The sequence below is a fragment of the Vipera ursinii genome, assembly GCF_947247035.1.
Source record: "Vipera ursinii genome assembly, chromosome: 6".
NCBI classification, from domain to species: domain Eukaryota; kingdom Metazoa; phylum Chordata; class Lepidosauria; order Squamata; family Viperidae; genus Vipera; species Vipera ursinii.
In genome coordinates this window covers 64346271-64358903 of record NC_139515.1, presented here as the reverse complement: position 1 = coordinate 64358903, position 12633 = coordinate 64346271, and the positions used below count along the sequence as shown (strand labels likewise).

The 12633-nt window shown below is 38.3% G+C and overlaps 1 protein-coding gene across 5 annotated transcripts in view; it reads right to left on the bottom strand.

The window, feature by feature from the left end:
• Nucleotides 1–12051, bottom strand: part of MYH9 (myosin heavy chain 9) — an 83004-nt gene extending 70953 nt beyond the window's left edge. The window contains exon 1 of one of the 5 annotated variants that reach the window (XM_083365510.1): nucleotides 11986–12051. The gene's annotated coding sequence lies outside the window, so the exon portion shown is untranslated. Of the gene's footprint in view, nucleotides 1–11093; nucleotides 11684–11842 lie in introns of those variants that run through there. The other 4 variants (XM_083365511.1, XM_083365509.1, XM_083365508.1 and 1 more) reach the window with 4 other exon arrangements.
• Nucleotides 12052–12633: the final 582 nt, after the last annotated feature.

The following is a 12633-nucleotide window of genomic DNA, read 5'->3' as shown; positions in this document are numbered from 1 at the left end:
CAGAAGGTGTAGTTTTGTAAAAGGAGAAGAAAGATAAAATAAATAAGAGATGCTGGATAGACTAGTACTATAAATTCCAACTGTACTTGCAGTGTGACGGCAGTTAAATCAGTAGTGCCACATTGCAAAGTTACAGTTAGAGTACTCCGATTGCAGCTGCTTTCTTCCAGGTATGTGGAATGGCCTGGGACCCACAGGTTTTGCAAAGTGAAGAGGGGAAGTTGGTTACAGCTTATTAGGAAAGATAAAATAGACAACCAAAAATGCTTTATTGACCATTCTTCATCCAGATTTTATATCAGTTGCATCTGTTGATACAGGTGTTCTGAGACCCTTTTTCTGTTTTAACTTTTTTTCCTTAGGTTTTTTTTTGGAGTTTTCATCCTTCTTTCGTGAGAGGGCAGCGTTTGGGAGGGGGTGTAGCTGCCCCCTTCCCCCCACAGCCATCAGCTGAGCAAGACGCCCACCTGCCCGCGCTCTGCCCCCTGTCCGAGGCTTTCATTGTCGTGAGCATTTTTGTTGAGGATTGGGGGGGGGCTGTTTGGTTTTTATTCCCTTCCCATCTGCTGGGTGGTTGAAGCAGGTTTTGGTCTCTTCTGTCATGCTTTGAGGTTACCCACGAAGCAAGTTTGTTTTGGGGGGGGATCCCCACTCAGTTGCTAAGCTTGCTTAAATCCTCTTCTACCTCCTCTGCCTCACCGGAGCCCCCCTGTCTGCAACCACCACCACCCGCCCTGGCCCCAGCCTCACCTTGCCCCACGGCAATGGCACCCCCGCCCTGCCCCCTCCCTCACCTCGCCTCACCCCTGCAGGACGAACCTCCTGCCCACTGCCCCACCCGCCAGAGAACCCCTGGATATCCCCCAACCCTGCCTGGCCCCCACAGGCATCCCTCCCCAGGAGCAACATTGAGGTGGCCAGGCCCACCCTGGCCACATACCCACCCACACTGCCATGACTACCATAGCCACACCCACCCAGTGGGCCACACCTACCCGGCGATACATAAGTGGGTTTTGGGTTGCAGTTTGGGCACTCAGTCTCTAAAAGGTTTGCCATCACTGCCCTAAGGCAAGGCAATAGCAGGCAAAACTGAACAAGTGGGAAAACCCATTTTCTAGAAGGCACCAGAACACTGTGCACTATAATACACAATATATTAATATTTAAATGTTTTCTTCAGATATAGACATGTAATTAACCCATCTTAATTCAACCTTTGTTTTGATAAAGGAACTCTTTCTCCACATGTAAAGATACCAATAAATACTTCCCTACTATAAATGTATTAAAGCAAAATTCTACTTAATAGTACAGAATAGAGAGCCATTTAGTCTAATGGTTAAGGCACCAGGATAGAAACCAGGAGACTGAATTCTAAACCCACCTTAGGCATGAAAGCCAGTTAGTCATTCTTTGGCTAGTCATTCTCTCTCTCAGCCCAATTCACCTCATGGGATTTTTATGGGGAAAAACAGGAGGAAGAAGGAATATTATAGGTTTGCCGCCTTGAGTTGTTAATAAAAATAATAAAAGTGAGATTAAAAAAAATCTTTAGTCCTAGATAACTGAGTAGATTTCAGCCTGGAGCAATTATTAGTTAAAAAGCTCTTTCAATTGAGCAAGGGTATTTAAAGAAAAAGAGTCCTGTTTTTCTAATCTCTTTAAAATTGTGTAGGACTTAAAACCTTCCAATTACATAAAGTGTAGGGTGAAACATTTAACATGAATTAATCTGTACTGTTATTGTAAAATCAAAACCTGCAGCAAGGAAGACCAAATTACAAAACTCAGTAAAACATATAAATGTTTATTAGAAGAAAACAGCTTCAGGCAGTGCAAATATTACTGAAATACAATTTTCCCAACATGACCAACAGCATCTGGAAGACCATGTGTTTGCTATCACTGGTTCCATCATGAGAAATCTATGGGCAATTCATACCCTTGATGAAAAATCTAACTTTTCAAATCTACTTGGCATCAAAGCAGTTTTGTGGATAAGAAGATCTATTCTTTATAAAGAAAAGAACAGAAATAATTCTGGCATTTAAGTATTTTACAAATATTGCCTAAATATTAATACAATTTTTTCCACTTTCTGATCCCACTGGTTGCCTGAAAACCAAATATAAAAACCACTGAATACTAAAAAAATCTAAATTATTTCTTTTCTCAATGGTACCATGATTGGGCTTTACTTCTTTTTTAGTTAAAATGTAAGACTCTATAACTATTTATTTCAGTTTGCTATTCAAGCTTCTGCATTTCCTTTAACTATCTTGATCTTCATTTTTCCCAATACATTACAATACAGCAGGCAGAGAATATTTTTCTACTCCTATACGTTAGCTAACACAGATTAATACTTCTCTATCCATGTTACCAGTAGACACAATGGGGATTGAGAAATATTAATTAATAGGTTTATTTGCTGTCTGGGAAGATATCAGAGGAACAAAAATCTCAAAAGAATCTAATACTGACTAACTAGGAAATCATCTGTTCATTTTGCCCCAACACTGAGATGGCCTGCATACTTTCAGTAAAGATATGCAGTAATTTGACCTGAAATATTCCACCTTAGGGCCAACCTGTGACTGAGGCTGAATCATGGATTCCTGGAATAAAATTAGTATCTTCTTAGTATTAGTAGAAATTATTATTAGTATTTTAGTCCAATCAGTAGTGGACCCCTTTCAGTCAAGATTCAGGCCGGGTCATGGGACTGAGATGTCACTGATGACGGCGGTAGTGGAATGTACCCATCCTTGTTCTTCTTGATTTCTCAGCAGTCTTCGATACCATTGATGCTGTCCTTCTGGACTGCTGTTCCAACCCTTGAATGAGGACACCCACTTTGCTGGCCTTGCTTTCAAGGGGTGGCAAAAGGAGCATTTAGAGGCAGTGGTATTCCACTGCCATTCTTCAGGAGGAAACAGATTGACGTTAAATGGATCTAACATAGTTTAGGAAAATCTGTGTAGGGGTAAGTAAGAAAAGTGAGGAAGAGAAAAGAACGACTACCAAGTTACAGTATTCTGTATTCTAATAAGCTTAGCTGCATAAGCCGGCTTGATTAAAAGCAATGCTTTGTGATGCAGTGGTTAAGGTGTTGGATTAACAACAAAGAGATCCAGGTTCTAGTCTATCTTCAGCCCCTTAAACGTCACCAGGTGACTTTGGGCCAGTCACATTCTCTCAGTCAGGGTACCCCCACAGGATCATGATTGTGGGGAAAATGTGTATGCTGTCTTAAGCTCAAAAATAAATGGTGGTTATAATAAAAATCAAATAAGTAAGATTACCTACTTTTCACCAAAATCACCACTTAAAGAAAAATATGATGTAAATCAAAGAAGATTTCTACAGAACAAAGGAGCCATGAAAAAAGCACTCGGTGGGGGCAAAGTACAACAAATTAATGACAGCAAATGGCAATATAAGCAAATGTTAGGCCACATTGTACTCAAACGTGAAACTGATAAGAACTGACTGAGCTTGGAAAGCACAGAAATTGTTAAAAAGAAATGACGTCTTCAGGAGGCAGGCTATAAAAATAGTTTCAGGCTTCGTATTTAGCACACTTAAGTTCAACTATTAACAACCCAATACTTTAAGAGTCTGGAATATATTTTATTTCAAATTAAATCTAACGTAATACACTTCCTGTGACTTTTATTCCCTGTTACTATATGTGCAGTATACATGCCTTCTCAATAGAGAAGATACAGCATTCCACAAGGAAAACATTCCAGAGGGAGAACACATTCTCTTACTTCAAGACTAGAACAGCAGTTTCATAAACTACAGCCCATCCCTGCTGCTTAAAGGATTTGGTTTAGAATTCCATGTCTCCCAAGCAACAGGGGCTTCAAGGAAGGCCCAAGGCTTTGTTTATGATGGAATAAACAAAGCAAAAAATTCTTTCTTTCCTCGCAGACTTTAAGCATAAATATCTAAACTACTGCCAACAACGACTACACAGCACACTAACAATCAGAGCCAGTAATTTAATTCTGTTCTCCTGCATAGGCAGCAACTATATTCCCATTCATTTAGATCTGAAAACTGGACTGCCCATTTTCTTACTCATCCCCACAGTCTCCATAATCTGTACCAACATCAAACTTATTACCTCTAAATAAGTATCTCTGAACTTAAATCGCTCCTACAACTGCTCTTTATAAATTATAATTCGTATCTGTTACAGTACAGGTATACACAGGTGTGGCATTTCTTAACATGCTTCGTAGATTCCAGATGGAAATACATACAATGGCAGAAGCTCCATCTCTATTTAGATCTATTTTCATCCAACGGCATAAGTAAGATGGGCAGGAGATTTTTGGAGATGGAAAAAAAAAATAGGGAGTGATCCTTCTCTTCATAGGAGGTCCCCACCATCAGCTACAATATATGGTTATAGTGGATTATATATAAAAGAAAATTAATTCTAAGAAGGGAGTTAGTTCATCAGGTAGAATGTAGCAGCAGATCAGCAGGCTTTAGCATCCCTCCTGTATTTCGAGACTTCCAGAGTCCAGATTATTTGATTTCTATCTTGCTTTTTGTACAGGAATTCAAAACAATATATACAAGTAGTCCCGCATAAAACAAGCTTATGAGGATAGGCTGGACTGAGAGAGAATGTCTAGCTCAAAGTCTCAGGGGGTATCAGTATCAACAGAGAGAGAACTAAAACTTCCACCACCATCACCACCCATTCCTCATCTATCACCTTAAGCACTGCTCCACACTGGGTCCCATGTAATTATATTTACTGACCATAAAATTTGCACAGTAGAGACAAATGATACAATGACATCAAATTCTACTAAGCTTCAAGACTACATCATATGAAAAAGAACTTATATTTTCTGAAGCTCAGCAAAGAAAGTCAAGATGCTTTCCACAGCCACAGTTCCGCTGGGCAAAATGTCCTGCTTTATCTAACACTTTTTACTACTTCAAAATATCTTCAAATATGAACAAATGGTATGAAACACAGTTACATGTCAAACAAAATTTAATAATATGTTATTATTCAAACAATCTAATTTCAAATCCCATATATCAAAAACTTTTAATGACTGGAGATTATGGGCAAAGTTCAAAGTCTTGAAAATGCAACTGGGTGTTGGCTACAGAAAGCCATTTGATAGAATTACTTTTGCAAACAGAAAATCAAGAGACACTTCCAGACTCATTAGCAATTACACTTGGTTACGTCTACCATTAATCACAAAGCAACATATTTCGAGGCCACACTAGCCATGATCCATTATAGTTCAAGAGTTTAAGAAGGAAACTATCCACCATCTGCCAGCTGGGTTCGCAAATAAGACTAACCTCAAATCAAACCAGCAATTTAACAACATAAGGTGAAAGATATTTTAGAAACAGAAAGGATGGTTCAATCACAGGCTTGAGCCCCACAGTCCTTCCCCCACTTTTTTCTGCCTTTTTAATCTGCCAAATTCACTTGGAGCTCTGCGAATAGCATTGAGTTGTCTTGCTCCATGCTAAGCATGGAGAACTGCTACTGTCTTTTGTAATTTGGACTTTAACCCAGAAGACAAACAAGAAAATGTTGGCCAATCAGCTAAATACAGCTCATTTGTTTAAACTTAGGGTTTCCTACTGAATGCCACTTTGTTTGCATCAAGAAAGAATGTAATAACAAATGTAAGCACTACTTGCATCTGAACTGGAACTATGCTACAAAAAACTGCATTTTTTAAATGAAGTTTCTCTAAAACAGAACATTCCACCTGTATTGTTAATTGAATAAATCTTTTATTTGCATATAGTCGTAGCAATCAATTAATAGAAATTTTAGGCTGCTTTAATACTGAAAATCAAAATTCTGAATTAAGAGAATTTGGAATCATTTGAATCCTCTTGCCTAGCCTCACCAAGAACATACGCTTCATAGGCTAGAGACTACACACAGTTACTATTGCTTCTACTAGAGCAAATATATTGGATAAGCTTAAATTAAAAGCAAGCAAGCAATGACTATTCTGCATACTTGTGGGTAAAAGGCAACCTCTCTCTTAAGGCAAACTTGACTCCTAGTGACTATGTGGATGTGTCCATATCCTTTTCTTGGCAATTATAAGGAAATGGTTTGGTTGCCATTGTCTTCTTCCATGATGTATTTTTCCATTTTCTAGTCTAATCCAAGTACTCAGTGGGTACCAATATAAATAATCATGTTAACCCCACTCTACTTTTTCAATACAATCTAAAATCAAGCAGTGCTTTTACAAGCAAAACTGTTTTCCATCAAACAAATAGAGTTCTAAATGTGCTTTTTAAAAAAAATCTGTCACAGAAATCAATGCAAAAATATTTTGGAAGCTGTTTAATGCTTATTCAGATCAGACAAGAAAGCATAAAAGAAATAACCAATAAATATGGTATTAGTATTAGCAACACACTATTTATATGTATAATTTTAGGAATGTCCAGAGCTGTTGCTGCATCAATAACTTTTGCCATAAGGACAATCTTGTGGTTCTACTGATGTTCCTGAACCACAGCTCTCATTAACCCAGCCAATATGGCAAAAAAAAAAAACAAGTATAGGAGCAGACAGATTGCTCAGATGAGACACAAAGGTTTCTTTGACACTTTTGTAACAACACAAAATCCATATTCATCTTGTGGGGGAAGTATTTAAAACAAAAGGTAAGAATGTTACTTTTTAATTCATCAACAAAACTATGTTACAATGTAAATATAATATGCATTATTTCATGACAGCCCCCTCCAAAACAATGTTCCAATTGGGAAAGCAGGCATCCCAGTCTACAGAAAAATTGTACTACTTTTTTTAACCAAATACTAAAGCTTTACAAAGGCTATGTTTAAATAATATCTAAATATATAGTTAGCTGAGTCAGGGTATTCTGATTTAACCAATCGTCTGGTTTGCACAGCATACTCTACCATTAACTAATCAATGGCTGGGTTTGCAAAGCCCATAAGCTAGCCTAACCTTAACCTTTTGGCCTTACAGGCGATATAAACTCAGACAATACATTATTACATCATTGCTTCTTTAATGGGTTACTGCTGGTAAATTCCATCTCAGAGAAACCAGCATTCTCCAGGGAGGTCTCGTTATAAGATTGTTTTTCAGCTGCATACATTGACCATTCCTGCTCTAGATTTCCCAGGTAAGAAATAAATGCAATCATAAGTCAGTCATAATGCCATACATCAGTACCCACATAGGAACACACCATAAATGATATTGACAGAAGCAGTCAAACCAGCGTGCCAATTTTATCGGAGACTATCCAAAATGGTTAAATCTGGCACCACACTCTTCCTGATTCTGAAGAGGTGCTCCTGCCCAGGCACACACCTCACCTTCCATCTGCCATGTCTCAAATAATTTCTTTCCTTCCAGCCCTCCCCGGGCATTGGGGAAGCCCTTCCACTTTTCAGCCTTTCCAGCCTTTCTTTAACCCAAAATGTGAACACTCTAGGTGTACAGGTGAGAAACATTTTTTTCTCATATATTATATATTCTATGCCAGGCAGACAGTTAAATAAGAATAGGAAAGAAAATGCTTTCCATATATAGTAATTAAATCTAAGTTTTATTAGAAAACATATCATACGTTGATAATATCAATTGAAGACTGTTGAAAATAAAAGTTCTTCTGAGTCCTAGGCTAGTTTGTTAAGAGCACACTTTCCAAAAGAAAATAACTTGAGTGCTGTTACAGAGAGTTAAGTATGTACCCTAGATTAAAAGGGAAGAATGTGTTATCCTCAGTTCCTGCCTACTTTTTTTCCTCCTGTACACAGGTTTCCTCTGAGAACACAAAGCAAATCAAGACACATGCATTTTAAAGCAAGTAGTTCTAGCACTTCAACAAGAGGCCAAAACACTCCCATTCAGTATCACTTTCCAGACAAAGATGTTTTTGAAATCACAAAGATTACCATATCTGTAAAGTAAGCGTAGATTTACAATGGCTTAAAACAAAGCTACCCGGAGCATCAGCCCAGCATCTACCCACAGTGGAAAAAAGGGAGCAGAAACTCTCTTGTGAACCTTGGAAGCAATCTTTCTCCAATATGGCACCTCATAAAGATCTGCTGCAACGAATTTCCCATGTGCATTTTTGTTTCTTGAATTAGGGCAACACTGACTCATTTCTTTCCAGAATTTAAGATAATACCACATAAATCTGCAAGCTATACTCATTCAGTATCTTGGCAAGTTCTGAGAGTGACACAAAACACTCAAGTGTTCTCTGTAGTTTAAAAAAAAAGCCACCGGATTAAGAAAATGAAATAGTGTATCTAGCAGAGGCAAAAATCAGCATATTTTCAAAAAGTACTTCAAGCACACTTAAGATAGAACTGCAGAACACATAAGACCAACAGTTGGAATCTTTTAAATAAAAAAAATAACTCTGTAGGCTAGGGAATCATATCCAAAATTAAAAGTAATTCCTTTCTCCTACAAAAAAATGACAAAGTTTTACACATGGGGGAACAACTTGTAATTGTATAAGTATGTAACAGAACTATATTTATGCTATAATTCTATATATTAATTTACTGTCTTGTAATTGATGAAAAAAATATGAAAAACTATCAAATGCTATTCAAATATTCCACAACTATCAACACTTAGCATGAGATCTACATTGTTCAAAAAGCCTATGTTAAAAATGTGAGGAAGACAGATTTTATATGATTGGTTTTTTTCTTGGTCTCAAATTAGTAATGCATTTACTGGCAACCATAGGTTTTAGTATCAAATTAATTTCTGGGTTTATAGACCTGTTTTTAAAAAAGTAATTTAGGATTATGCAAGTAATTTCCAAATAGGCATTTTTTACATTATCACCAAACAGAATAACAATTTCATCTTTAAGTTATGAAGTGCAATGCTGTGCAGATAGCATAATATATCAGTGATCACTAGGGCTATTCCTTTAATATCAATTGTTTAAATCAAGGCAAATTCACACACGTTTTGGAGAGAGAGGACTGAGGTAAGAGTTATGGTTCTGTATTAAATTATGAAGGCTAAAGTCAAATTTCTCACTCAGATATTGAGAAAATGGATTGACACCTAGCAATTCTTTGTACATATAGTAATACTGCCTAGTCGCTTTTAACTATTGTAACTATTATCTACACTTTGCTAGAGAATTAACTATTGTCAAAGTAATCAAACATATAATATTGCTCTATTAAACATAAAAGAGGAGCCCTGTAAGATAAATATTTTTGTTGCCTTCATCACAGTAGGTGGCAGCACCTATCCAAGCCTGCTTGCCTGGTTTTGAAAAAGCAAAGCAGGATTGGACCTGGTTAGGACTTGAAGAAAGAACACAAGAAAATTGCAGGATATAGATATTACATTTTTTTTAAAAAATAAAATTTTCAGCAGATTGCAATAACAAAACATAGAATCTCTTTACTACCATCAAAACAAAGATACACTAACAATGGGACTTACAGTAGCTATGCTGGTATTAATATAAGCCCATCTGCTAAACAGTTGTTTCCAAAACTACATAAACAAAGGTTTAGTTTACATTTCCCAAACTTTAATAACAAGCATGCTCACATTAACTTCAAATATACAAAATTATATTTTACCTCATAAAATGATAATTATATTATATATTGGACTTTTAAGCCATTTAACAAATTAATGAATTGATTTTAAAATTTTCTTTCAATTGAATATATAAGCACTGTGTAGCACCAGAGTTCCAGGTAGCAACTTTATGTATTAGACAAATTTAGTCTCCACACACACAGCAACTGCATGAGTCAGACAGTAGGAGCCTGTGCAAAGGTCTGCAGCTTTCATTGGAATGCCAAAGTACCTAAACCTATTTTTCAGCTGGTGACTAAGTTAGAACATATCTTTATGCAAGCAGTAACCAGAGTCAATTGTAACACACCTAACCTTGAGGGGAGAAACAATATTTGCAGGAGTATGCTAATCTAAGAATGCTCATTCACTAGCTTTTCTCAAAAAGGGAACTTGTTTATTTTACACCCCAATTTTTCACTTATATAAAGAGAAGTATTAGCAAAAATACTCAGAAAAAATTATCAGAAAAACATGTTTTGCCATTTGCACAAGCTATTCCATAAATCCTGAACTATACTGCAACATAAACATGCTTATATATAAACAAGGCTTATTTGTGGCCAGTCCAGGTATTAAATTATACACATGGAAGTCACTATTCCATATAAAGACAACTGGGATGCTATTTTTCTCAAATGTGCCAGCAAGTTAGATTACATGTTGCTAAATAAAGTTATCCTTGCAGAAAAGAACTACATTCAACAACTTTTTAAACAGAGTGAAAGTCTTCATTTTAAACAATGCTACTTTAGTAAGTGATCTAAAGCATGTAAAAAGACAGGATACAAGCCTTAAATTACATACTGAAAGAAAATACAAGCAAGATAAAATGCAAAGTCCAACCAATCCCTTTTTATTAAATAGCATATAAACTATTCTACTGGAAGATATGAAATTACCATACCGTTGCTCTATATGGGAAAGATAACCAATGTGCAACACGGATCCTAAAGGGTTTCTGTGCAATTTGAAGGATTGCTTTCTCTCAATACTTTTAAGCATCCACACCACCACTGCAACTTTAAAAGTTGCAGCAACAATGGTGAAGCGCCAAATATACTCACAAACTCCACACTTTAAAAAAAAACTTGTTCCAGTCACACAATGCATGAGCAAGTTATGTCAGATAGGGGTAAGTTAGCATCTCAAAATAGATACCTATGTTTTATTCTAAATATACTATTTTTAGCAGCATAGAAGCAAGAAAATCGGCTCCAATGTTCTTCCCGGTTTTCTCTATTTTTTTAAATAAGTCATTTTCTCATTTCCATTATGGCTTTGGCACGGCATAGTGTATGCAGAGCCCTACCAGATGGTAAGAAAATTCGATTCAGCAGGCCTATTTCACCACCTTTGTAATCAACAAGAAAGTAAAAGCTAGGAGAGAGAGAGAGAGAGAATGAATCTGCTGATTTAATAATGGGGTGAGCTACAGGCTCCAACTTACAAGCTTCGTCTTGCCCCGTCACTCCTTCCTCCTTTCCTGCCTTGACTAACCAGAGCCAACGAGGAAGTCAAGTTGGGCGGGCGGAAGCCGAGCTCATTGCAATGTCTGCAACAAGACTGTCAGTCCGTGACTCAGATCACCGACCTGACAGCTGCCACAAAGCGGTCTCCTCTCCGCTATTCCCAAAAAGGGCCTTAAAAAAGCGACTTAAGGGAGGAGCAGAAAGCCCCACGACCAGCCAAGCGCCGGGGGCCAATTGCAAGTAGGGAGGCGAGAGGAAAGCAGATTTAACCGTCCCCAAAGACGACTTAAAATCTAGTAGTTTAAAAGAAAAAAAATAGAGGAGTAAGAGAAAGGTAAGAAAATCACCTGACCGGCTATTTCTCAGCCCACTTTCAGGGGATGCAGTCTTAAGTCTAAGAATGTAGGTAGGAGAAAAACAGGGTAAGATAAGAGCATCAAAGGGAGAAAAGGTGAGAGCAAACGGTCCGTTGGCCCCGCGCGTGGAAGACGCTTCCTAGCCCCAGGCAGAGAAGGTGAAAGGCTACACCTTCCCCCAAAGTCGACGTCCTCGATGGGTGGCACTTCCCGGGCTCCAGCGCACTTGGCATAAAATGGGAATTTCGAAGTTAAGCCACACCCGCCCGCCTCTCAATGAACCTTTAACCCGCGGGCGCCAAACTGAAAATCACGCGCCGTATTGTATGTTTCCCGTCCTTTCCCGCACCAATTCCAAGCTGGGACTTCACCTGAGTCCGGCCAAAGCCTTAAGACGACGACACGACTCCTTTTCCTTACGCCAGAAAAGACTAGAGTTGATAACTAATACCTTCTCGGAGAGCCCCAGCGCCCCACCCGCCGCGTTGTTCCAGCTTCAACGCCTCTAACTCACCGGCAGCAGCGAGGTTTCAAGCCGGGAGGGAGCGGCCACCCCTAAGGTCTGAAACATCCACTTGCGGCATCCTCCGCCAATAAGAACAAGAGTTTGCTCTGACGTAGAACCGGTTTTCGCCAATGGAGACTCAAGCGGAGGGCGGTGTTTCAAAGGAGGCGTAAGACTTTTTTTTTTAATCTTCTCAACTGACGCTCTAGCTCCCGCTCTTCAATTAGCCTTCCCTCCCCCCCCCCGCCAGAAATGGCCACAGCCAATAGACTCGCATTCGAGAAGGAGCAAAGATTGGCATCTTAGGTAACCAATGCATTTTGGAGAAAGAGGGCGGTTCTTCGTAAATCAATCTTTACTGCTTCGGTGATTGTTTGAGGCGTGGCCACCAGTATAACATAGTGGTGGGAAATGACTGCAGAGGGAACAAACGCCTGTCATCCATGTTTAGCTCAATTCACCTTCTTGGCTGCTCAAATTCAGAAGAAAGCCCCATTTGTTTTAATGTGGCAAATAAGTGTAAGAATGATTGCCGCTTTAAACAACCTAAAAGCAATTTATCTATTTAGATACATTAAATTACATCTGATATTTACGCTCCTAAATTGGATTTTAATCTTTGTTTAATTCCATGTGCTCTGGAAATCTTGGTCTTCT